Source organism: Anolis carolinensis, chromosome 2, assembly GCF_035594765.1.
Source record: "Anolis carolinensis isolate JA03-04 chromosome 2, rAnoCar3.1.pri, whole genome shotgun sequence".
NCBI lineage: Eukaryota > Metazoa > Chordata > Lepidosauria > Squamata > Dactyloidae > Anolis > Anolis carolinensis.
In genome coordinates, this window is record NC_085842.1 from 239,003,070 (window position 1) to 239,028,833 (window position 25,764).

The 25,764-nt window shown below is 38.9% G+C and overlaps 1 protein-coding gene and 1 long non-coding RNA gene across 45 annotated transcripts in view; one reads left to right on the top strand and one right to left on the bottom strand.

Moving 5' to 3' along the window:
* ptprd (protein tyrosine phosphatase receptor type D) overlaps nucleotides 1-25,764 on the top strand; it is a 1,517,053-nt gene that overhangs the window by 947,478 nt on the left and 543,811 nt on the right. For all 44 annotated transcript variants that reach the window (XM_062974169.1, XM_062974170.1, XM_062974173.1 and 41 more), the window contains exon 9: nucleotides 13,770-13,809. The gene's annotated coding sequence lies outside the window, so the exon portion shown is untranslated. The remainder of the gene's footprint in view (nucleotides 1-13,769; nucleotides 13,810-25,764) is intronic.
* Nucleotides 1-25,764, bottom strand: part of LOC134297148 (uncharacterized) — a 192,072-nt gene that overhangs the window by 154,049 nt on the left and 12,259 nt on the right. The window lies entirely within an intron of this gene.

The window sequence follows — 25,764 nt, forward strand, 5'->3', positions numbered from 1 at the left end:
TTTCAGTACAGTATACAACATTTTCTGTACAGAAAAATAATATTTGTCCAAGGAAATACTATTTTATGTGCTTAAATTTCCCTGTGCAGGTTTTGGTGCAGGAAAACAACAAATGTGTGGATTTTGTGCAGCTTACATCCTCAACTACAACATTTTCTATGGCTCTATACTTATCTAAACAGCTGTCACAGAGGCAAGGGTACAGGCTTGTTTTCTGTTGCCCAAGAGAACAAAGTTGCTGACATGGTTTTAATTTCCAGGAGAGTAGTCTCTTGACAGTATGAACCATTTGTCAATAGAACCAATTGCATAAATATGAAGTGGGACCTCTTTCTCTGGATGGATTCAAAAAAAGACTAGAAAGATAACTACTGCTGATGGTCTTGCTGGATTTCCTGAACTGAGAAGGGTGCTGGGCTCAATGGCATATGGGACCAATTTCAACTTTACGTTTCTATGATTCTGTACAGGAAACAGCCTTTGTTGTGTAGCAAATTGTATTTCTGTGCATAAATGTTATTTTTGCATAGATAATCCTGTTTCTTAACTAGAAAATTCTGTGTTCTGTGCAGTTTTTGAAGTCTTTCTCACAATCAGGTGAAGATGTGCTCAAACTACTTATTGGTTGCTTTCAGGAATGAAAATAACAAAGAATTGTATCTCTAGTTTCATTATCTTGCTTATTGTGTGAGTTGTTGTCTTATATCACTTTGTATCATGTAAAATATATTTCTTAGGCTTCTCTGGAGGTATTTATTGGATGCCAACTCTATACATCCTTCCAAAAGGTTTGTGGAGTTGGCTAGCATTCTCACTCCTGTTACTGCATATTGTGGAAGAAGGACAGCTCATTAGTTCAGTTCATGCTTTGCAAGCAGAAGATTAGCTGTTTCAGTTAGAACAGAAAAAATATCCTCCTTAAAAATCTGGAGAGCCATTGAGATAGCCAGGCCAGACCACATAATATGACCACTATAAGGCACCTTAAAGGCAGAAAGTTGAGTTCATGATCAAGAAGATATTTGAATCATGGTTTTCTAGGCTCATAATTTATGTGGAAGAAAACTTGAATATCCTCACAATTCTATAGCAATCTGATGTTTGTGTGTGTGTGTGTATAAGCTTAGAAAAACAGTGCAAATACAAAATACATAAAAGGAAGTGAATAAAACTGAGGAAAGAGATTGTGTTACTTGTTGCTTTTTCCATGCCTCAGTTTGATCTCGGAAAAGCAATCAATAGCCAGCTACTCCTTCCTCATGCTTGTACAAAGTTCCCTGATGCAAGACGAACTCAAAGAGAATCACCTTGATTTAAGCTTTTGACAGGTTGGCATCTCTGAATTGAGAAAATTGCTTTTCCAGCCCTTGTGTAAATCTTACTAATCAACTCAAGCCGAGACAGAACCTGGCTAATTTAAGTCATATTTTCATTGTGAATAAATAAAATACTGAAACCTATTACAATCCACTGGCATTCCAAGTTGGGTTGACATGAAATATATTACTGACTCTTCAAGAACTCCCCTGTAAAATAGTCAGTACAGCAAGCTTCTCCTTAAGCAATCTTTTCATTTTAAATATCAAACTATATACTGTCTCAGTGCCCACAACAACATGCAAAAAAAAAATGGAACCAATAGGGATATGGAGAATGCAAGTGCTTACCTAATACTCTTCTTTGTCTTAGAAAAAGAGCAACATTTAAATGTAGAAACTATCACTTACAGACTGCATATTCCAGTTATTTAAGTCAACAAAATGAATATAACTAAAAAACATAGAAAGGCAAGAAGGGTAGTTAGATTTGGATTGGCACGAACTCATGCAACTAAGAGATGAGAAAACAAGAAATCAATTCTCTTTTAAAATAGAGAGAAAACATGTTAAAAGTTTAATCTTAATAAAACCATAGATCCAGGTGCAAAGTCATGTCTGTGAATAGGCAATATGAAATTATAAAAACAGGTTAGGAATACATTTCAAAAATAACTCAAAAACAGAACAACTATAATATAAAAATAAACTGAATGACCTATTGAAAATGCCTGCAGGAGGTGACACTCCCTTTGCCTTTTGGGGGGAAATCTGAAAGAGTAGTGAGGGTGAAGTAACAACCACAAGAACCATGGGCGTTGTTTACACTGGGAATGTGAACATTTCTTTGTTTAGTTATGTTTCTGCAAATGACTTCTGCATTTATATCTCATTTTTATCTGCTGCAGTAAATAATAGCTTGTTTTTTCTTCCTGTGTGGAAATCAATATGTATTTTCCACACAACTTTTCCATAAGTACACACTTAACTGCGCTCCATGCAGTCATGCTAGACACACAACCTTGGAGGCATCTACGGACAACGCCAACTCTTCGGCTCAGAAATGGAGATGAGCACTACCCCCCAGAGTCAGACACAACTAGACGTAATATCAAGGGAAATCTTTACTTTAACTTTACACACTTAACATATAACAAATCGCTCAAGGGTACTATTTTCTGAGGCAATATTTCCTAAAACATGCTTCAGGAAGTTGTGATAGGTAATGTTATGGTTGAGCCTTATGGCTCCGATACTGGGAGACGAGGTCGTAAGACTCCTCAAGAGTCAGACTCTCTTGAGGAGCGCGAAAGGAAACGGCTCCGAGACTTATTTGCAGAACCAACAGACGAAGACTCCTTTGAGGGTTTTACCGAGAGAATGGAGGAAGAGATGGTTAGCTCTGAGGAGGATGACATGGAATGGACTCGTGTGAGGGAGGATTTGGGTGTCACCGGCAATGATAGCATGGGAGGCGACTGGCAGGTTGCAAGATCGGACCCGTGGACGGGCTGGAGGGATGGAATGGGATCCACAGCTGGGGATGCTGTGGGGCGTAGTCAAAGGTGTTTTAGCTCTGATGAGGATGATGATGATGAGGCACCTGGAATTAGGATAGCAGCTGATAGTGATGAGGAGTTATGAACTGGCATAAAATGGGGTTTAGAATCAATGGCTAATTGCGTTGGGCAAGGTAATCTGGACGAACGCTTGGGCTCTTGTTGGGGAAATTCCTGAAGACGGGTGTGATTCGTTTGCTGAATACGTAAGTTACCAAGGACACTGGGCATAGACGGCGGGAGGAACTGTGTGGGCTTTTGTTGTGCAACCTGTGTTTAATCTTGATAGCTTGGACCTCTGTCGTCTTTTTGACGGACATTAATTGCCTACTCTGGATTGACGCTGGACTGACTGACTGACTTCGACCTCGGACTATCCCTTCTGTGGCTATCGGTGGAACTGGTGAACTAAAGATGTCTGTACCTGGCTTTCGACCTTGGACCGGATTGGGACCCTGCTGACCGCTGCTACCCTGATTGATGTGTTTGGACCCGGAGTTCGCTCATTGCACGGAGGAGTAACAACTTAGTTACTCAATCGTAGCTTTTGAGTAGCAGAGAGGAATCTGCTGCCAGTTATTTGTGTTTCATTGAATCTTTGTTTATCAACTTTTGTTTGTTTAAAGTGCCAGGCTGAAGTAAGCATTTTTGATTTAACCCGGATTAAACTCCTGTTTAATCCAGTTTATCTTTTGAACCGTTTTTAGTTCCAGCAAAGTCTTTTTGTATCTTTTCACATCGAAGGCAAGTGTTTGCCTAGCCCTTTGTTTCTTACGGGCATTTTTGGTTCTGTAACTTTAATAAACTGTGTTGAACCTTATTTGGTGACATTCTGTCTGTGACAGGTAATTTTGTTAAAAAATTTAAAAGTAGTGGAAATTGTTTTGCATCTCTAAATTGCTATGTTATCTCATTGGTCCTTGAAAGCCTTTACCCAAAAAGCTGAAAACTGTATGGGACTTAAAGCAACATCTACATTGTCAAGAAATCTGGGGTCAGTCCACAGCATTGCTTCTTCAGACCAGCCCCACATTCCATTGTGATGCTCTGCTCCTAAACCACAGCAAACCATCCAGTCAAGCCAAATGTGGTTCAACACCAATGGACAGTCATCTTTACTTAGACTGTTGTTCCTGTCACCAGATGCCTTTGCTGACACCAAGAGATAATGCTTCATTAGGAGCACAAAGAAAAGGTGATGAATTGCAAGACAGCAACAACAGCAGTCCTAATTAAATTGATTATCTCATCAGTCAAAATCAGGCCCACACTTCCCACTGAAATACTAGTAAGCTTATATTGGTTAAAATTGCTCTTCATTTTAAATATTGTATTGTTATTTCATGATTTTTTTTTCAACTATAGTCCTGTCCCCCCAACAGCCCGGGGGACTGTGAACCAACTTTCTGCTTAAAAGGTTTGAGGGCCCCTGTCCTAATGCAGGATAAATTCAGGTAAACCAGTTTTACCCTGAGAAGTTATTGGAAGTTGTCTGGCCTTCTAGGAGAAATGTCTAGTTGAAAATGGGATCTAGGACTAGTGTAGACAAGCCCTTTGAGAGACATTGCTGAGGGACATACAAAGCACAGCTTAAAAGGGAAATCTTGTTATTGTTGCCACAGAAGTTTTATTGCTTATTCTGGTCTCAAAATTATCTTCTATTTAGTTTTCAGAAACATACTTGATATCAAAGATAATATAAAGCATCACAACTACTATCCAATGACAACCTGATACTCAACCCCCATCCTCACATTTCTTTCCTGTGAAATTTTACCTGTATGATCTATCAGAAGAAGTTGCAAAAAAAAGACACCTCCCTAACAAAGGATTTCAATTGGTCTAAGGACCTTACTCTGCTAACATAAAATAGGTTCAGATATGCATAGCAGATGGATGTAACTGATTGATGCATTGACATAATATTGGTTTTCCTGTGAATTAAGCTATGGGTACTTCTTATTTTATCATTTCCCTCATTTGATGTAGTTTTGAAGACCCTAAATAGTTTGATATACCTCTAGATTATTTTGCTAGCTGACAGTGTTTTTCAAACAGGTTTCTGTTAAATATAAATAGATAACCTATGGCATATGAAAGGAGATTTTAAAACTAGTATTACAGTATATCTTAAATTCTTCCCATTCCTAATAATCTGTCCTATTAACAGTGGCAGGACAACTGGGATTTTTCTAAAATATCTGCACTCCTGTCTACCTCAGTGGTGCCATGGATGCTGCAGAAAAAATAAATAGACTAAGTAGAAGAAGCCTTCAGATATTTCCAGATGACTGGACCTCAAATGAAAGTGTACTGAGAAAATTATGTTGCCTTGGTGCCCACACTGCTGACATTGCATAATCCAAGATGCCAGGAAATAGAACCGCTAGTTTATTTAAATAACCGAATTAAATAAAAGGAAATGATCAGACTGACCATGGATGGGAAGGACTAAGGAACAGGAGTTTTTGTTCAAGGCTAAAAAATAGGTGGAGAAGAGCAGGAAGCGGAGGAGAAATATATTCTCAATGGACACACAATACCCTGATTTAGCTAGATTCTAGACATCCCACTCAGTGCCACTTTGAATAACCATCTACCCCAGATTCCAAGAGGAATTTATTTATTATTATCTAGCACTAGTTGGGGTCATGGTATGGAGTAAAGTATGGAGGCAATCCTCTGGGTTTGTTCTGAAAGAAACAAGTCAGCCCATGCTTTTCAGGCACTAAGGAAGCAGAGTGCAAGAGGAAAGGGAAGAGTGAACTGCAAACATGAGTGAGGTGAGGCAAGATAGGAGAGACAGTATGAGAGAAAGAACAACAAGTGATTTAGGTGATATCGTACAATAAGTAGGAGAGGGGTGCACTGTGAAAGTTAGGAAGATGAAGTGAAGGAGAGAATGGGAGACAAGGGAAATGAGATGAACAAAACGAGCAAAAAGCAAGAAATGTAAGCATTGAGGCAAGGTGATGAAGGATTAGGTAGTAAACAAGAGTGATGAGAGGAAGGGAAAAGAGGGGAATGTGGGTGAGAGGTGCAATGGGACAATGCAACGTGCCACACTGGGAGGCATTGCAAGTGTTTGAAGTGAGGTGAGAAAAAAGAGAATGTGAGAGATGTGAATGAAAGACCACAAGCAGCAAGGAAAAGACCAGTAAGGTAGGCCTTTTCCAGATGTGTTGGTGATCTAAAACCACATGATAAATTCCATGTTAAAGAAGAGATTGGAACATGGGTCTTCTTGATACAAGTCCACCATTCTAAACATTGCTCTGTATTTTTTCTCTCAGTTTAGTTGGAAATGTAAAAAATATATTAACGTTGAAACATAGTGGGGAAAATATCACAATAAGTGTACTGGTTTTGCATTAATTAGAGTAACAAGCAAATATATGAGCCCAGATTTCTGAAAGCAGAGTACGGCAATCCTTCCAATATGGCCAACATCCGATTACACCCATCAAAATGATGAACCATTAGCTATAAATATGTAACAATAGTGTATTTATGAACAGAGAGAGCATCTGTGAGCTGTTTCTAAAGCATACTTATCTCCAGATAGTCTGAGGCAAAGGAATAAAACTAAAATAGATATTACACATTTTCGCTTTTGCCCTCATAGGCCCATAATACATTCCAAATGGGATGCCCTCTTTCTTTGCTGCTCTCCAAGGGAACATTATTTCTGGGAATAACAAAAATTAGGTCAGCACTTACGCCTGGCATATAATGGCCCAAGAAGTAAAACACTACACACATTCCCCAGCCTCTATTCACAAGGGGATTCCTGTAGAGTTTTCATTTACATTTCTCATCTAAACTATTCATGCACACGGCTTGATAAAGAATTGCCCTGTGCCGGCACATCTTTTAATTACATCTCTGAAAACAAATACCCTGGGATGCAATCTTAAAGGAGTTCCCACTGAAGAAATCCCATTGTATTTGAGCATACTACACTAGATGCAATGCCGGCTCTGTGTATATGTGTGTGTGTGTGTTTGTACATACACATACATGTGTCTAAAAAACAAGGGCTTTGTCACTCGTAGAGCTGTCATTTACATCAGCCTTGTTCAAGACATAGACTATAGAAAGACAGGAGTGACAATGCGGAAGTGTGGCAGCAGTGCTCAGTCTGGGAAATTCATTCAAACAAGCCATTCGATGAGCTGCAATATTTATTGAAGGGTACACGAAGGATGTTTTTTTCCTGCTGTGCTAGACAGGGCTATCATTTTGTCACCTTCTTGACTACAAAGCTCTAAGAGTCTCTTCCATTCCCACCCCATGATTATATGATAGGAATTATATGGAGGCTGAAGTCTAAGAGGTCTTGTTTCTACCAATCCTAGGTAGCAAGAAAGGTCCTAAGTGGGAGCTTCATATGCTGGATAATCAGACAGAATTCAAGTCCCCAGATTTAGAGCTACAATGTTTTGTGAAGAGCTTCCTCACTCACATATTCAGGACATAGAAGAAGAACCCAAAGCCTTCCAAATGTGGTCCCCACTAGGTTCAGGGCCCTTCTAAGCCCAAAACCTGTGATGGGTAATGAATTGAAATGAACAATTGAATTAAACTAAAAACAACTATTTACCCAACAAATTTAAGGTTAGATAAGACCAATAAAGACCAGATTGAAATTGCAAAATATATGATAGCAGCTATCCAAACAACAGTTGCCTTTGGATGGAAAGATGGATAATGGGAATTTTAAAAATGGTTTGAATATTTATCAGAGTAAATGCTCCAAGACTACATAACAGAAAGAAGAACAAAATATATGAATGGTCATCCGAAGGAGAACTGGGAGTTGAAGTGGAACTAGCTTATAGCCAGAGCAAAAGGGAAAGAAAAATATAAGGAACTGAACCAAAAAAAAATCTTCATGATCAAGCAAATAATATAAATCAATGAATAGAGTCACATCTGTTCCCAGAAGGATGAGGGTGGGAGGAAGAGGGAGGGGGAAAATAGATAGGTATAAGTAACAGATGTATAGAACTGTAAAAGATAAAATGTAATCAACAGAATTTGTTATATGAGGTAAATAATAATAATAATATATTGTTGTACATATGCAATTGTGACAATGTTACAAATTACTTACATTTAACTAAAAAATCATTTTTTAAAAAAAAGTTAATGGGTTTACCAGAGGCATCCAAACGACACCTCCGGTAAACCCAGATTAATCCAAAGTAAACACCTCAACAGATCTTAGCCTTGCTGAAAGGCCCGGGTTGGTTGAGGTGCTGGGCCTGTGGGGCTGCTTCTGCAGTCCTGGGGGTCACACAGCCATCCCACTTTGTCTGAAAAGCCCAGAGGAGTGGGATCTTAGTCTCCCTGCTCTATAACCCCCCCCATTTCCCCCCCCCCCATTTTGGCCCCAAAACAAGCCTCTCTCTACAATCCTCCTGGCATGAGAAAATCAAAAGATGGGGAAAAATTCCTCCCTCCCCCTCTAGACACGTCATTTTCGAGAGAAGTCTGTGCTGCTAGCAGGTCTCTCTGGTAAGTTTTGGAGCTGATGTGACACCTCAGGGCAGCGTGAGCACTGGGAATCAGACACTAAGGCCAATAAACAATCTAATATCTTTATTAAGGAAATAAAGGAGACAACTAAAAATAAGCAGAGCATATAGTTCAGCAATAGACCTTTCAGGAAAGGTCAAATATAGTCCAGTAATGTGAAAGTAGATATCCAGTATTAGAGTTCAAAGTTTTAAATCCAATAACCAAAACACACTCAAACCTTTAGGCTGTTTGAGTGGGGATTAAGGCAAGATCTGTCAAAGAGTTCCAGGGCTCAAATCCGAGGCTAGGATGCAAGGCAAGGCAAAGTTAGTTGTGGTAAAGCTGAAACGCTGTCCGGACTTGACAGGGAGACGAGATGCAACACCGGTCTACTCAAGAGTAGCACGCTGCAGAACTAGAGTCGATGTGAATTCCTCAACTGATACGTTGAACACCGCAAAGGACAGTTGGCGCCCAGAACTTTTATGGGACTTCGCTCTCCTTTCCAGCCAGGTGTTTGAACACTCTTTCCCAAGGGAAAGTGAACTAAGTCAACAACTTGCCAGATGCAATCCTCCCGGGAAACTCTCAAGGGAACTGGCCCAATTAACGCTTGCTTTCTCTGCTAATCTAGCGCTTCTCCTCAAATTCTGCTTCTCTGTGCGAGATGTTTCCCAAAACAATTTGCGGTCAAACATAGTGTTCTCTGGAGAACCAGGCTGTGAGTCAAGGCCCTTTTTAATTAACTGTGGGCTAAAACTGTCAACAGGGGACATCTGGAAGGGAACAGAATCGTGGGGAAATGGCAGAAACCCCATCTCTTCTTTGGTCTGATCCATAATGACGACGGGGTCACGACTCGGAGATCTCTGAGACACTACAGCTGAAATGGAAGGGCTGAAGGGGGGCTGGATGGCATCCTGAGTCACCCCTCTCAAGTAAGGGGTGAAGACTGAAACTCACTTCCTCTCAGGTTTTTAGTGTATGTAGAAGGACCTTCAATTTCCATAACCAATTCTGACTGGTGTTTTGTGTGTTTATTATTCATTTAAATCCAGTATTTTCCCCATTTAACAGAGCTCAAGGTGACTAACAACATATTTTAAAACTATACAAAGTAATTAATAAAAGTGTAAATAAAAGCATTGTGCAAAAAGCAATTAAACTATGTATCCAATTAAAACTTTAATTATTAAAAATATTAAAAACCATTAAAAGACTGTGTGCAAACCTTTAAAACAGCACTGAACAACATTAAAACTCCTCACCAGTCAATCTCTAAAAGCTTGACCAGATTTAAAAAATTGACCTATTAACAGAAAGATTTACAAGGATGGGACCATCTTGGCCTCTCCAGGGAGTTAAAGAAGTTATGGTTCAGAAATAGTGAGAAAGTATAAGCTCCTTTCCCACCTATGGGTAACACCAAGGCAAACCTAACTTCCTATCCTAATAGGGGACTTTGCATAGATGAAACATTAAGAAGTACTGGTTCTCTTGGAAGCTTGAATATGCTTTAGATCACCATAAGATTCTGCTCTTCCTTTTTGAAGGGCGTTTAGTTGACCCCATACTCTTAACTCTACTGAGTATTCCAGAAGTTAACTAACAGGGACTCCTTTGCAAGGATTTGTCAAGGTGTATTGTGTTCTGGGTTCACATGGTGGTTGAGGACACAAGTTGAAATATACAGTAAAACACATACTTCTATACATTTTTTCAGCTTAAATGGGGATCTCATTGGGTATTGTATGCCTGAATGTACTTTGCAATGCATGTATCTCTATGACTGAGCAAGGGAATCAATACCCAAAACACACATGAATCTATATGACTCCTTTGACAATTTGGGGCATATGTGAATATTTTTAATTAGCTACTACTGTGTTTATCTCTTTGGAAATGTGAATTTGCATGTGCCTTTTTAAAGCCACCAGCTACAATAGTTAAAAATATATTTCATTTTCTCTTGGGGGGAAAAGGAAGATAAAAATAATTGTGAGGGGAAAGCTTGAAAGGTTGTATGCACTGGGATTTGCTTCTTTCACCTTTAAAGGAGAAAACACCCAATGAATAATATTGGTTGCAATATGGTAGAATACATTAAGAAAAATAAATTTTATTTTTACTCTGCTGTTTTCTGTTCTCAGCACGACCCCTTTAAGGCATGAGCATAACAATCAAAACTGGATTAGTTTTACAGACTGTGTGCATAACTGGTTTCATCTCTTCTCAGTGAACAGATCTGAAGGGAGTTTGACTGCATTTTGATTGACAGAATACCTAATAATTTCCCTTACCTAAGTCAGGCAGCTTCACTCAAAACACTTCTGCCCAGCCACAACATCTTGCAGTTTTCACAGCTCTCTGAACTTCAACACCCCCATACACACACGCACTCCCGTCCTGAACGTAAATAAAATTGTTTCCAGGATCTAACATCTGGCACTTGCTGGTTGAAGGAGTGAACAGGAAGACAATGTGTTCACAGGATTACAGAACAGACTGAGAGGGAGAATTTATGCAGAGTTTTATAAGCTTAGTGAGCCAGAAAATAGACTGGGGTGCACAGGGGAAATGATGTGTCAGTCAAGGCTAAGTTTGGAGATGTAAGCTTCCATGACAGAAGAGCAGCCATGGGCTCTCCTCACCCTCATAACTTCAGCTCTTACCTTTGAGCTTGACGTGGAACCTGAACCAGGTGTTTAAGAGAGATCTGATTCTTCAGTGGCCTTTGCCATGTCCCTGGCAAGTACACAGCAGCCGTGCAAGGAACTGGAAAGTGCAGCCAATGGGGTGGAATGCAGCCAAGGAGGATTCCAAAGAACAGAGGTTGCCTGTTAACCGCACGCACATCATTGCAGCCCTTTCATTATATGCCTGAGTTTAGGCTTCTTGCAGTTGTACCCCATCCTGTTAAGACAGCTCTTGGCAGTAATAGTACTTGGAAATCACTAAATTCCTTCTCCTATAATATTTGTACATGACTGTAGTGTCAGAAGCTTTTATATCACCAGAACGTGTATATAAGTAGCTCTGGTTGAGATTGCAGCCATGTGTGATTGGTTATAGTGCTGTACAGAATGCTAAAGTCTCACTAGATTCCACCAGACTTCCTTCAGCAGATATGTGTAGGCTTCTACTATGATCTACATGGCAAACAAGATTGAATACCAATGCACTTCCCCTCTGTCATTTAATCTGTAGGGAGTGAGCTTTTCTTTTGTCCTTCCTGCTCTATATGGTGACAAAGATGGACAGGTTTTACAAGCAAAATGATAGTACAAAGATTCATTGTCTACTATGCAAATTTTCCTGAAGGCAGTCACACTACCATGCTAACGCCTACCTTTGGAAGAATGCCTATTATGATTGTGACACAGAGTAATTAAGGGAACTGCTCAGTTGCATTTTGTATCTTTTTCATTTTTTTCACTTTAAGCATATTTTAGTTCGGCCATATTTTAGTTCGGCCAGAAAGAAAGAACAAAAAAGGGGGAAAAGATTAAAGAAGCTCAAGATAAAATATGAGAGTTGCATTTTAAAAAATCTTACCACAGAAATGGTTAACAGATCACTAGCAGTGTTTTATTCAATCATAAAACTTCACAAATGGATAGGAAATCTAGAGGCAGCAAGGAAACGGGATCCTCCATAATCATATATCTTTTAAACCTATGATAATCTAGTAATGGTTATGATCATGAACATAGCAAAACAAATTGAGCAAATGGTTATCAAGCACAGTTCTTAGTGCTGTCTGGAAACCTCTTCTACATTAACAGGTACCTGCCAGAAAAACATTTTGTGCTTTAGTCCATCCTTGTGATGGGAGTAGTAACTGATTTAATCTCTTTTACCACTATCATGCTCTGGTGATAAGTCAGGTCATTCATTGCTGCTCTGGTCAGAGGTAAGGGCATTGGTTTTCCCTGCTTTTCAACAACTTGCTCTTTCCCTGCTTTTCAACAACTTGCTCTTCAATCACTTAGGCCCCTTCTACACTGCCATATAATCCAGATGATCAAATCATATAATCCAGATTATCTACTTTGAACTGGATTATATGAGTCTATACCAGGCATAAGCAAACTTAGGCCATCCAGATGTTTTGGACTTCAACTCCTACAGTTCCTAATAGCTGGTAGCTGAGTTCCAAAACACCTGGAGGGCCGAAGTTTGCACACGCCTGGTCTACACTGCCATATAACCCAATTCAAAGCATATAATCTAGATTTTATATGGCAGTGTAGATGGGGCCTTACACCTTTGGCTACTCTAAATCTATGATCCCATTTTGACTACCATGGCTGCATCTTTTGGAAGCATACAGTTTATAGTTTGGTGAGGCACTACAGCTTTCTGGCAGAGAGTTCTAAGCTCTAAGAGAAAGATAACCTCTTGTAACTGACAGCATCATATATAATTTGTATTCTGTGCTTTCTTTCAACTGATCCTGAATTGGATAACCTCATTTCTTTTTTTACACATCTGTATTGTTGGTTTTTTAATCAAAATGTATTTTATTATGTTTTGATTATCCTAAAATGCAAATGCTAGGATGCAATGCAATGGAAATGTGACTATTAAAGTGGAAATCATAGCACTATAACTTCACAGTGTGGAAAGGCCCCTAGACTGGATTCCTGGATTGTATGGGACTACAACTCTTTCCAGCTTTGACTAGTGCTCAAGTTGGGTAGGAAAGATGGAAGTTGTCATCCGGCAACATATGGTGACTTATATCTGGAGAAAGGCTGGTGTAGGGAAATAAACTTTAGTGAATCTAGGCTAGGAAGGAACTAGGCAAGTATTTCACATTCCTGGGTCAACAAAGTACAGAGCCTTTATTATGATTTGAAGATCTAGTAACTGTGACTATATCTTTTAAAAAAGCACTTGTAAAAGCAACTTTTCCAGATGTTTTTATCTAGTAATCAACCTATAACACCAATAAACAGAAAGTACTGCACAAACAACATGCCCCCTCACACACACACACACACACACACTAGTAAAATAAAATATTAAACTTCTAGATTTAAAGAAATTACTTTTATGCTTGCTTTCATGCAACAGTTTTTTTTAAATAAATATAAAAATAAATAGCATCACTCACAATTCTGTATAATTCAGAAATGAAGAAAAAGAAATGAATGAAAAGATGGTTTTCCCCACAATTAGCTGAACAGTGTACCGATCTATGCCTATTGCTGTGATATTAAGAATATAATTCTGACAAGTACTTTATATTTCAACAGTTGGAATTTCATTGATTATTTTTGCTCAAGCAACTTACTCCAAGAATAGGAAAATGGGAATGTCATATAATTTCTAAAAAGTTTTTTCTACTTTCTCCCTCCTTTTTTAGGTGAGAGGTCTGCACAACAGCAACACCTAAGAACACCAAAGTAAGAATTTACATCTGCTTTTTTCTTGCTTCTGAAGAATAGATATATGTGCTTAATGCTTAATTTCAAAATGCAGTTTGTGAGACAAACAGCAAATAGAACAGATGAAAATCTTTCTCTGTTTGTTGAGCTGATGTAGGAAGAAACCACACGTGGCATAATAGATTCTGGCTTTTATGTTCTCTTTGTGATATATCTGGACCAATACTTGTACTTGTAGACTGGCAGGAATGTCCTGTAACACACTTTGTTGGCTCCAAGAAATAAGCTTTGTTTGTCATATTTTGCCAAAAAATAAAACTCAAAAATATTGCCAGTGAGGGGGGGGGGGGGGGTGATGAGCTACTGATTAGGTAACAACCAATTTGGGTGACACCAGTGTTTGTGGGGGATGCGGCTTTGATATTGCTGATCAAAATCTGGGTATACAAAAGATCCCTGGGTACACGGAGCTCATGCACCACCTGGCATAAAGTCTATTTGCACTAGCCATTATGTGTACCCTGTGAAAAACATGTCAATACATGTAGGGGATGTACAGACATTCAGGGAGTGGAGCTTGTCATTGTGACTGTAAAGCCCTAAGAGCATGCCTAATGGTAATATACAAGGGTTATCCACAAAGTAGATAACGTTTTGGAATTAAAAATGAAAAAAGTATAGGAGAAAACATTTACCATATGTAGTTGAAAGCCACACTCAAATACCACTTCTCAACATAGTCGCCATTCAAATCTAGGCACTTATCATAGCGATGAATGATCTTGGCAACTCCTTCCCCACAAAACTCTGCCACTTGCATCCTTAACCAGCCGATCACGCATCATCGCCAAAACACTGTGTTGAGGACGCAAGCGACAGAGTTTGGTGGGGAAGGAGTTGCCAAGCTCATTCATCGCTATGATAAGTGCCTAGATTTGAATGGTGACTATGTTGAGAAGTGGTATTTGGGTGTGGCTTTCAACTGCATATGGTAAATGTTTTCTCCTATACTTTGTTCATCTTAAATTCCAAAACGTAATCTACTTTCTGGATAACCCTAGTATCTGCAGGGGCAACTGTTTGATTTAATGTTCTGACTGTGCTTAGTACTAAAGAACAAAAGGCAGAATGAAGAGTAAATGGAAGTAAACAAATTCATTAGTTAGTTTCATTAGGAGGTGAGGGCTCAGCGATGGTTGGGTCTGACAATGGTTTTGAAAGAAGAAAGAGACTCAATTAGAGGTGGACAATTTGTGGCCCTCTATAAGCTGTTTGATTGCAACAAGTATCTGTATTCTACATTTGGTAATTAGTGATCTAGAGTGAGGGTTAAGCAGTATATAGACCAGATTTGCATATAACAAAGTAAAAACAACAGCACATCTAAGAACTCCAAACCAAGTATATGAGGAAAATTCCAAATGCAGTTCAGCGTCAGTGAGCATAAAGTGATGCACATGAATTGACATATACACCTGATTAGCTGACTATGAGTGCCCACAAACAAGATTGTTAAAGGCAAATTCAGTAGCTCAGTGAACAAGTGCATTCTAAGTGAAAAAAATGGTGAGTTCCACATTAGTGATCATTAAGATTGTTATAGAAAAGCTGCCAATATCATAACTTCATAATTGGCAAAATAGGTGCAGTTCTGCTTGTGACTTAGATAACATATTCTAGGGCTAAAGAAGATACAGAATGAGGCATTCAGCTAGACAGGATGACCAGTTATAATTACAAGCAAGACAGAAGTAAAAAAAAATAGACATCTCTGAACTAACAGATAAACACACTTTCAGAGTATGGAACTCAGTCAGAAAGGATGTTAAGAGAAGAATCTTATGTATGTGCAGGAGACAGATTTGAGGCTGCCTGGGAAATACTCATGGAAACAACAGTATGCATATATTCTGAAGTCCATTCTTTCATGTTAGAGGACCTGCCAAAATTCATTGTCCAACCATGTGGAAACTTTATATGCTCAAACTAGACAACCTCAGTGATGAAAGAAGAGGGTCACTGAGTGAGAAAGGTTCAGTATGTGAGGAGCAGGAAGCACATCTGAAAGTATTATGAACAAACATAAATAGAAGACATTATAGCAAGGAGCTTGGATCATATGCATCAGGAAGCATAGTTCTTGATTTTTTACAGTTTTCTATTGAAGGAAGCAACAGCTAAGTTCTTCCAGGTATTTGATGACCAACCTGAGAAATAATGAGCTAAACACAGAAATGAGATATAAAATGGGGCCATGTTATCAAATTATTGTTTTATTTTTGAAGGATGCTATAAAAGGGGGAAGTGATCTGGTGTGGGAAACAATTAGGCAGAGAGTCTCCTACAAAAAAATTCCATGGAAGAGATATAGTAGGAAACCTCTGTGGCATCTGAGCCTTGAGGTGAAACCCCAGTGGCAATTACTCTTCATTCAGTTCACATCTGGAAAACATAACCAGAAGTTTCCTCCTTTCGAAGTCCCTTGACATAACGTTAAACCTGTAGGCCTCAGGATTTCCCCCAAAGAAATCCTCTTTTCCCATCTCCCTAGTTGTGTGACCTAAAGAGCCAGTTCCAGTAGACACTCTTCCACTTAAATGGGTGATGTAGGTGTTCACTGAATATGAATAACTCCCCCACTCCCCACCAGTGACCAGCTATTTAGGACACTACCCAAAGCCAATTGTCCAAGCCCTTTGCAAACAGTATGGGGTAGGCAAAACCTCTTCAACTGGGGAGAAAATTCCCTAGCATGGTTGGAACAGCATGCAAAAGTTTAATTATCACACACAAGTACATGTAGAATGAACGGCATGAAGCAAATCTAATATATAAACAGGTTATACCGCTGTGTTTACCAAAGAGGCCTAAATGCTTTGAAATATCTTTGAAGTTTAAAACCTTAAACAATGCTATGAAATTGATTTTCAAATTGCCAGTTAAATAGTTATATTAGAATCCCAGCTGTTTTTAACTTTTAAAATTGCCAGTTGAGGATAATACGGTAGGCAGGCATTTTCCCACTTTCAGCCTTTTACAGCTAGAGTACATTTCTTTCATAATAAGAACAGACAGAGATTCCGATAGAGTAAAATGGCTTATCTGTAGAAATGGTGAAACAATGAACTCCATGAAAGAGTGCTCATAAAGGTCTAAAGAACTTTGATTATTAGCCACAATCTCTTTAACTAGAATGGGACCATGGGACGCCTTTCAGCTTTTGGCTAGACATCAGTACAGTTTAAAACAGAAAACTCATTGTCTATAACCCTGTTGAAGTACATATAATATAATAAACAAACCTCTTCAACTATTTGATGTGCAATGAAGGAAAGTATTTCCATGATGTAATATATTGATCAGATGTTGGTATGCTACAGAATTAATGCTTTAGTGTTTGCATTTTGGCTTCTGTAGTGCTTGGAAAGACTGCAGAAGTGGTGCTATGGCTGTTGTTTTGATGACTGGATGCAACTACATCACTCCCAGTGACCTCTCTGTCAATTGGAGGTAGTCTTGTGCATTCGGGGTAAACCTTAATCCATTTCATGTCTCAGCTTTTGGTGGAGGCTGTGATCAATTTCTACTGAGCCTCCCGAAATCTGGAGGGCAGATATTTGTTTTCACTTTTTTGGTGCCGAAAAATCCATTTTCTTTCAGCCCATTTGGGGGGGGGGGGCTTCCCACTCAGGCTCCCCACACAGGCTCCCCTTCCCAGCTCGCACTTTAGAATGGGGTTTGCCTCACCATCTGGGGTCGAAGAGCTCCCTGGTTGGGGCTGAAGACCCATTGTGTCCTTGCTCTGCAAACCAAAGCGTAGGCCCAAAGCACCCGGGCCTACAAGGCCCTGCACCCGACCACCAAGTAAGGAGCACTCCTTATTCAGTGGTTGGGTGCAGGGCCTTGCAAGCCCGGGCGCTTTGGGCCTAGGCATGTGACAATCAATCCAAAAAGCAGGCTTGGAACTGGTACCCGCTCCCGCCTGCCTTTTGGATCGAGTTTATTTTCATTACAGGGGGGCCTTCCCATTCCATGCCATCGAAATGGACAGTACGAAATGGAAGCACAAATCAGATGGATGATACAAATGTTGGACCCATGTCTAATTGGAGGACATTTGGGAAGTTATTTCAACGAGAACAAGCTCCCAGAAACAGTATGCCCTGAAAAAAATTGAATCTTTAAAATGTATGGGTATGGTGGCTGAAAAACGGATTTTTTAAACTGAATTGGGGTGGGTGGGTGACAGATTCTTTTAAAAATTGGGTGCCCCACTAAACCTCTCCAAAGGCTGGATGAAACCTCAGAGCTACATACATAGACAATTGAGTGGAAATATTCAATGTATAAATAGAAGTTAAGAATTTCTTTTTTTTCTTTCTTTCTTATATACTGAAGATACTCTATACCATTTAGTTCAAAATATAGGTTCCAATCCTATGTTTTCCTCACTAGAACAGACCCACTGAAATGACAGGACCTTATTTGTGAATAACATGGGTAAATTCATTTAAACAAATCAAAGTTAAGTAGGACCAACACTGGATTTTGCCCATAGGCTTATATGTGTGAAAGAAGGAAGGAAAAATAAATGAAAGAAGATAGTGAGCTGCTTTTAGAATTTTTCCATGTATCATAACAAATTATAAATTATGACTTATTATGGACATGTACACCACACCTTTCAATCAAATTATCAGAGTAGTGTATCAGAAACATCCACTTCATTTGAACTCCTAGACAGCATCCAACAAATGCATTGTATTTTAAAATGTTGAGATGTCTGTATTGCTGATCTGCATAACTTTCTTGTTACCAGGTGTTTGATATAAGGAAGGAGATTTTTGTACAGGTCTACTGTATTATGTCTGTGAATTGTGGGGATGGAAATAATATTAAACATTTTAGAGTGTTAAAAATAAAGTGTATTCATATTGGTGTTACAAAGTCCTGCCAAGTAAAATCTTGGCCTAACAATAATCTTCACACTGCAGGACTTGTTCTGCATAAATTTCACATGGTTGTTTTGCACATATTCTGTATGGTATCTTTCTGTTCTATGTGAATGCCATCCTGTAGATGAAGTTTAGCCATTAAGTGTGGAGTCCAAAAGAAGAGAAATATCAATGAATAATTTCTTTTCTAACTTTCTAACATATAACCTCCATGTTATCTGAAGAAGTTGTGTTTATCTTGCATCTGCTAGAGAAGCCATGGCATTATGCTTTGCCCTTATAAATATGAATGTCTTTCTGGCTCCTGTATATTAAAAATGCATGTAACTAAAACATACTCCTATATTTATCTTACTTTTCAGTTTCAAGTTAGAAACAAATACCAAAACCAAATATCCAGAGGTAGTTGACCTGATTGACAGTGGAAATCAAACGATACTGAACTAGTGAAACTAACAAATAGTTACATATTTGTTTAGGGGTACAACTACCCTTAAATTAAAGAAACCTTAAAAATACAGGTTGGCAACTAATACCTCAAATGACACTACTATTTCCATTTTTTTAAAAGATTACTTAGCTAAATTAATGAGGTTGTTCATTTATGCAGATGGCATGATCTAACTGCATCCAGTCTTACCAATGGAAGTGCACTATTTCTTCTTGTTTGCTGTCTTCAATGAGTAATGAGTTCTATAATTCAGTTTTTTTTAAAAAGACTCCAGGACATGTTTATCTACTGTTGCTGAAATAATAGTTAAATATGTAAGTTAGATGTGGTGCTCCATAAGTAATGTGTTTCCATTTTTCTGCCATCCTAATAATGAATCATATTTTATGCAGGTATTCACCCTCACTGTAGCAATAATGACGTCATTTCCAAAATTGAATTCTCATGAAAGCTGACAAGGATATAAAAACCATCAGTTATATAATAAGCTTCTCATTTTCCCTCTTACCACAGCAAAAAAAAAAGAAAAGAAAAAAGAATTCTCTGTGTGTGTCTGAGGTAGCTTCCTCAGCCACAGGGGAATGCTAAGTCTGCCTGTAATGCATTTCATTGTTATTATTTTTGCAGAGATTTAAATCTTCAGATTTTGCCAAGGAAACAGATAAATCAGAAATACTTAACCATGGGAAGAGTGGATTCTATTCACACTAAGATACAAAGGGAGTAAAGAAGAGGCATTTCTGTTTTCCTGACAAATCTACAATGTCTAATTATTGACTTATCATTCTGTGAAAGCAAATGGGAGGTTTTTAAACACAGCCGTCTGAAAGATAGGTATCAATGGCAAAAAGGCAGTACAAATAATACATCAGATAGCTCGGCACACATTAACAGAAGTACACTTTTTGTGAATTGAAAAGCACCAGCCAGACATCTGTAACGAAACACGGGTTGTGTCTCTACAGTCATCTTATAATACCAGACAAATGAGACAACATAACCAGAATGGACTTTGAAACACTGCTTTTTAGCTTATTTTTTACTGATCTTCTACTACATTCCTCATCCCTGCAACCAATTTTTTCAATCCAGCCCATTTGGTTCATCTACCCAGTTGTCCCTAGACTTTTATTTGGGACTGTAAGGTGCCAATATGTTCTGTGTCTATAAATCCATAAATAAATTCTGCTATGGTCTATTTATCAGATTTTATCCAGAAAATTGATATCAAATCAATCTAAAAATGGTGGCATGTGTTCACTACTTAGTTAAGTATACTCTACTTCTGAAGGGCTGTAACATTTGTAAACAGCCTAGATGAAACAATTCAAAGACTAACAGATAGTTAACTATAGGTCTGGGTCCTTTCCTAGCCTGATGGGACTGCTATTCAGCAATGCTCTGATTGCTAGAGAATTGATGTTTTTCTCCCCATACAGGTAATGTCTCATAATGTGGAAGACAGTCCCCATTATGGAAATAGTGTCAAAATTATAGCAATTGTGAATACAAAACAGTAAGCTAAATTTCCTGTTCACGATTGCTACATGATTTGGACACTATTGCCACAATCAGAACTAGGCCCTAAATCTGTTTTACCAAGTATTGGTTGCATGGGGACAATAATATCCATTGTGCCAGCAATCAGAGTATGGTTGAATGGCATTTTCACCAGGCTTAAGAGGGGGTTAGGCCAGGAATAGGCACTTGATTTTATGCATTTAGGCTGTATGTAAATGGTACAACCCTACATGGATGTCTCAAGATGTCAGGGGTAAAGTACTACAGGCAGTCCCTAAGTTATGAACAAGATAGATTCTTTAGATGTATTTCTAAGTTGAATTTGTAGGTAAGTGTAACAGCTATATTTTAAAATGTAACTCCAGCCATATATATTTGGCTGGAGTTAAGATGGTCCACCCTAGGAGAATGATTAAAATGGTCCGCCCCAGGAGACCGATTAAGATGGTCTGCCCCAGAAGACTTATGGATCCAGTTGGATTCCTGACGTGTCTTGGGGATTTATCTGTCATGGCAGTAGACAATTCTGTTGATGCCTTGGTTGACCTCTATAACACCAAGATGGCCAGGGCAGTTAACAGGATTGCCCCTGAACATCCCCTTCCATCATGTAGGGTCAACCCAGCCCCTTGGTTCACTGAGCAGTTGGCGAAGATGAAACGGGCGAGATGGAGACTAGAGTTCCCCTGGCAGAAAACTATTGAGTATGTCTGACCGAACAATGGGTAGAGCCTCACTTAAGGCTACTCCACGGCTTTGAAGGTAGCCAGGAAGGCTTTCTCGACTGCCTATATTGCGTCTGCAACCAATAGAGCAGCTGAGTTGTTCAGGGTGGTCAGGGAGCTCCTCCATCCTCATGAGGAGGAGGAGACTCCTGACCACCTGGCAACTCGATGTAGCAATTTCACACATGATTTTGCAGACAAAGTCACTCAGATATGTTCCAACTTAAATGCCAGCATTATAGCAGTTCCTGTTGTCTCACCCCCATTCTTAACAATGAGTCATTTGTAAGCCGGATGTTTGGAACTTGGGGACTGCTTGTATACTCCTACTTAGTTAAGTATACTTTACTAACTAGGTGATAGAGAATGCAGGCCACTAAATTGTAAGCATCTAGGCTGTATCACAATGGTACAATCAAGATGTTGAGATGCAAGAAATAATCATGCTTTTCCATGTTTAGAGTCAGATTGTAAACAATCTTTAGCCAATCTCTCATAAGCAGTATATAAATTATGATCCTTAGCACTTGGTAATCATATTCATACTTGCCTGCAGTCTGATTATCAAGCTTGAGCATATTGATTAGGAAATCTTCACCACACATTTTGAATGTATATTCTAAAACTTCAATGTAGGTTTTGGCAGAATGATATAACTCTTTTTGTACCCATATGATCCACATATATGTATTCTGGCACCCCACTTTAGGTGTGCAAGTGCATATATGTAGACATCGTAAGAGCTTTTTTATTGTTGGTAAGTCTAGATATTTTTGGTGAGTTTTTGCCCCTCACCAATGATATCTGACATACACACACTACAGATTCCAGCCTCTGATTTGTGGGGGTACATGTATGTGTGTATTTGGGTGGATGTCATGTATGCCCCACATTGTAAATGTGACTGCTGGGTATAATCTACCAGCCTTTTAAGAATGCAGTATCCAAACTTGACTGACTGTACATGCAGGACCTCTGCACTATCCACCAGTAAGCAAACTTCAGTTTAATGTTGTGTGAATATCATAAAGATCACAATTTATACAGAAGAATGTGTTTTCAAGGTGATATTAACCTCCAGTTTGTGTCATATGTTAATAGAATAAACAAAATAAGTGAGGTTATTTTTTTTCTAAAATAAAAAGTTAAGAATTTAATGGAAGTCCACTGTACACAGCTATTTTTAGAAAGATATATTCAAGGGTTTTGTTTGAATGAGCTGCTTTAAAAGCTTGCTGCCCGAGATGGCCTCAGCTAAAGTCAAATTCTTTGATGATTTGGACCTTGATAAGACATATGGCCTTTTTGGTGTTAAAAGGGCCGTTTTCATGAAAAAGGTTAAAAGGCATCCTAAGAGTGCACCAAAAGACTTTATAATGATTAGTAATGATGTTGTACCAAATGGAAGCAAAGCTAAATGCCTGGAAATGTGATGACTTTCACAGTACAAAGGTTCACTGGTATGTCATCAACAGCTTTCTATTGCATAAGCTTTTCCATAAAAGCAGATCTTTGCGGGTTGTGTTTCAGATGTAAGATGCACACTATAATTGTGACTGCTGGGCAAAGAGTACCCTCCCTGCTTTTGCAGGCCATGCATCGACCACAAAAGTTAGAACTAATAATTTCATTATTGAAGGAAACAAGTATTTTAGTATTTTTTGCCATTTTCTTTTTTCAGCAAAAAGGCTTAAGATAAATGCAGTTTTCAAGATTATTCATGGTTCGAGGCATAATAATATTTAGCTTTTTTGTGCAAAATAAAGCATAATATTTTCTGCACAAAAAAGGCTTTTGCTACTCAAAAATTCATATGCCAGATATTGTGCAGAATAATCCTCAAACAGCAAATGCTATTGTCAGTTTGGAATTTTCCTCAACTGGGTTTCCCAGCACATGTTTAACCATTTTTAAAATACTTTCTAAATATTCTTTCTGTCCCTACACAGTGGTAGGAGAACCTTCTTCAATGCTACAGTGAAGTTTTTTAAAAGGAATGGCATGCTAACCATTAATGTTGATTACTGTGATTAAAAACTGCTGTTACAATGCTACCAATTTAAGCCTCAAAACTCATTTTAATGCTCTCTTGGCAATGTTGCATTCAAAAGCCGGGACCATACGATAGATAGCTATTGATCACTCAGCAAAATAACTGTGAACCTCAGAACATAACTATGCCGATTTGCCACATTTTGAAGTAACTGAAATAACACACATGGGGGCATGAGGGTCTATAAGATGGTTAAATCCAGAACCCAATAGTTTAATTCTGTATATTTATGCTCAAAAGTTAATTCAGTTGTGTTCTGTGGTTTTTACTTTCTACACAAATATGGGTCTGCCACCTAAAATACTTATGATGACTATTAACTGTTTCGGTTGCTGTGAGTTTTCTGGGCTGTATGGCCATGTTCCAGAAGCATTCTCTCCTGACATTTCACCCACATCTATGGAGCCCCCGGTGGCACAATGGGTTAAAGCCTTGTGCCAGGAGGACTGCTGACTTGAAGGTTGGTTGCTGACCTGAAGGTTGCCAGTTCAAATCCAAGGAGAGCACGAATGAGCTCACTCTGTGAGCTCCAGCTCCCTATGCGGGAACATGAGAGAAGCCTCCCACAAGGATGGTAAAACATCAAAACATCCGGGCATCCCCTGGGCAATGTCCTTGCTGATAGCCAATTCTCCCACACCAGAAGCAACTTGCAGTTAATCAAGTCGCTCCTGACACACACAAAAAATTGTAACCATCACACTTGCCTCAGGCAGACAAGAATTCTTTCTCCCACTCTGGACATCCACAGATATATAAACCCCACTTGCCTAGTTTCCAACAGACTTCACAATCTCTGAGGATGCCTGTCACAGATGTGGGTGAAAGGTCAGGAGAGAATGCTTCTGGAACATGGCCATATAGCCTGGAAAACTCTCAGCAACCCAGTGATTCCAGCCATGAAAGTCTTCAACAACATATTAACTGTTTTATTTATTATAGCCAAATGATAGTCATCAGTATTCCTTCATTAATTTATGAAATGCTAAACTGTTGTAAACCACCTCTGTAATCTTGCCTGAAGTTCTGAAACCTAATCATTTGCTCAGGGTTACAACCATGTAGTGGAGCTATTAATGTCAATGATTGTATAGCAAGACAGAAACTCAGCATTGAACCGATGTAAGTTTGGGATTATAACCATGGTGGTTTCATTAAGACATTCATTAATGCACGATTTTCCTCTTTGAATGGTCTAAAGCCTCTAAGGAGTTCAAGGGCAGCGGGGGGGTTGAGGGGAACTAAAGCGCCATAGATACCGGCAATTAAGAACTGTTCTCTTGCTGAGGAATCTGTGTATTTTAATAACATGTTTGAATGTTTGGTTTATTGTTTGCCTTAGTTAGTACTCACATTAGATTCTCCCCGCTCCGCATTATAATCATAGGCATTACATCAGTGAATGTGCCCCAACAATCAATCCTGTGATTATTACACTGCATAATGATATATATTTTAGCAATGATTTTGCCAATTACTTAAAATTCCATTCTTTCTGTTGGCATAGTCCCTTTGTGCAGACTTCTTTAGGAATTTGCATGCACAGTTGTACTGAGGTTGGTCTTAAGTTCTTACACAAAGGGTACTTTAATTCTTAAATTGGTAATATTGGCTAATGTGGTACAGTAGTTAAAGTGTTTGGAGTCAGCAATAGATAGGGAGCTAAAGCCCCATTCTCATTATAAGAGGTGTAGTGAATTTATCCCAACCCCAATGACTTCAGACTCCTTTGAAATAGGTAGAGTTACCATATGTACTCCTTTTTGGAGACATGTCCTCTTTCTCAGAGCTAAAAATTTCTCTTCAGGAAGATTTTGCAAATATCTTGCATATTCTTGACAGAAGGAAGAGGGCAAATAAGTAGTAGAGCACTGAGAAGGAGGAAGAGAGAGATGCCAGGTTAAAGCAGAATGAAGACAGCCCACCAAATGGTCAGCTTCAATCATGTAAGGTATTGAGTGATTCACTAGCTGTGGGAAGACAGAAGAAAGGGAGAAAGGGAAAGTTCCAGCCTAGCGAGCATATGTCCAGTTCTTGACTGACAACAGTCATCTTGCTTCCTAATTTGGCCTCTATCTCTTAAGCACTCAGCATTTTTTGAAAAGGTCAGCTCTACAGAGAAATATACTTGGGCTAATCAATGTGAGGAGAAAGAACAAAGTACACCTGAAAGAGACTGATTTCATGTTAATTGTTTGTATGGTATGACCCCCCTTATCCATGGATCCATGTTTTCATATCCATGCTAAATCCCCCAGTAGTGTTTGT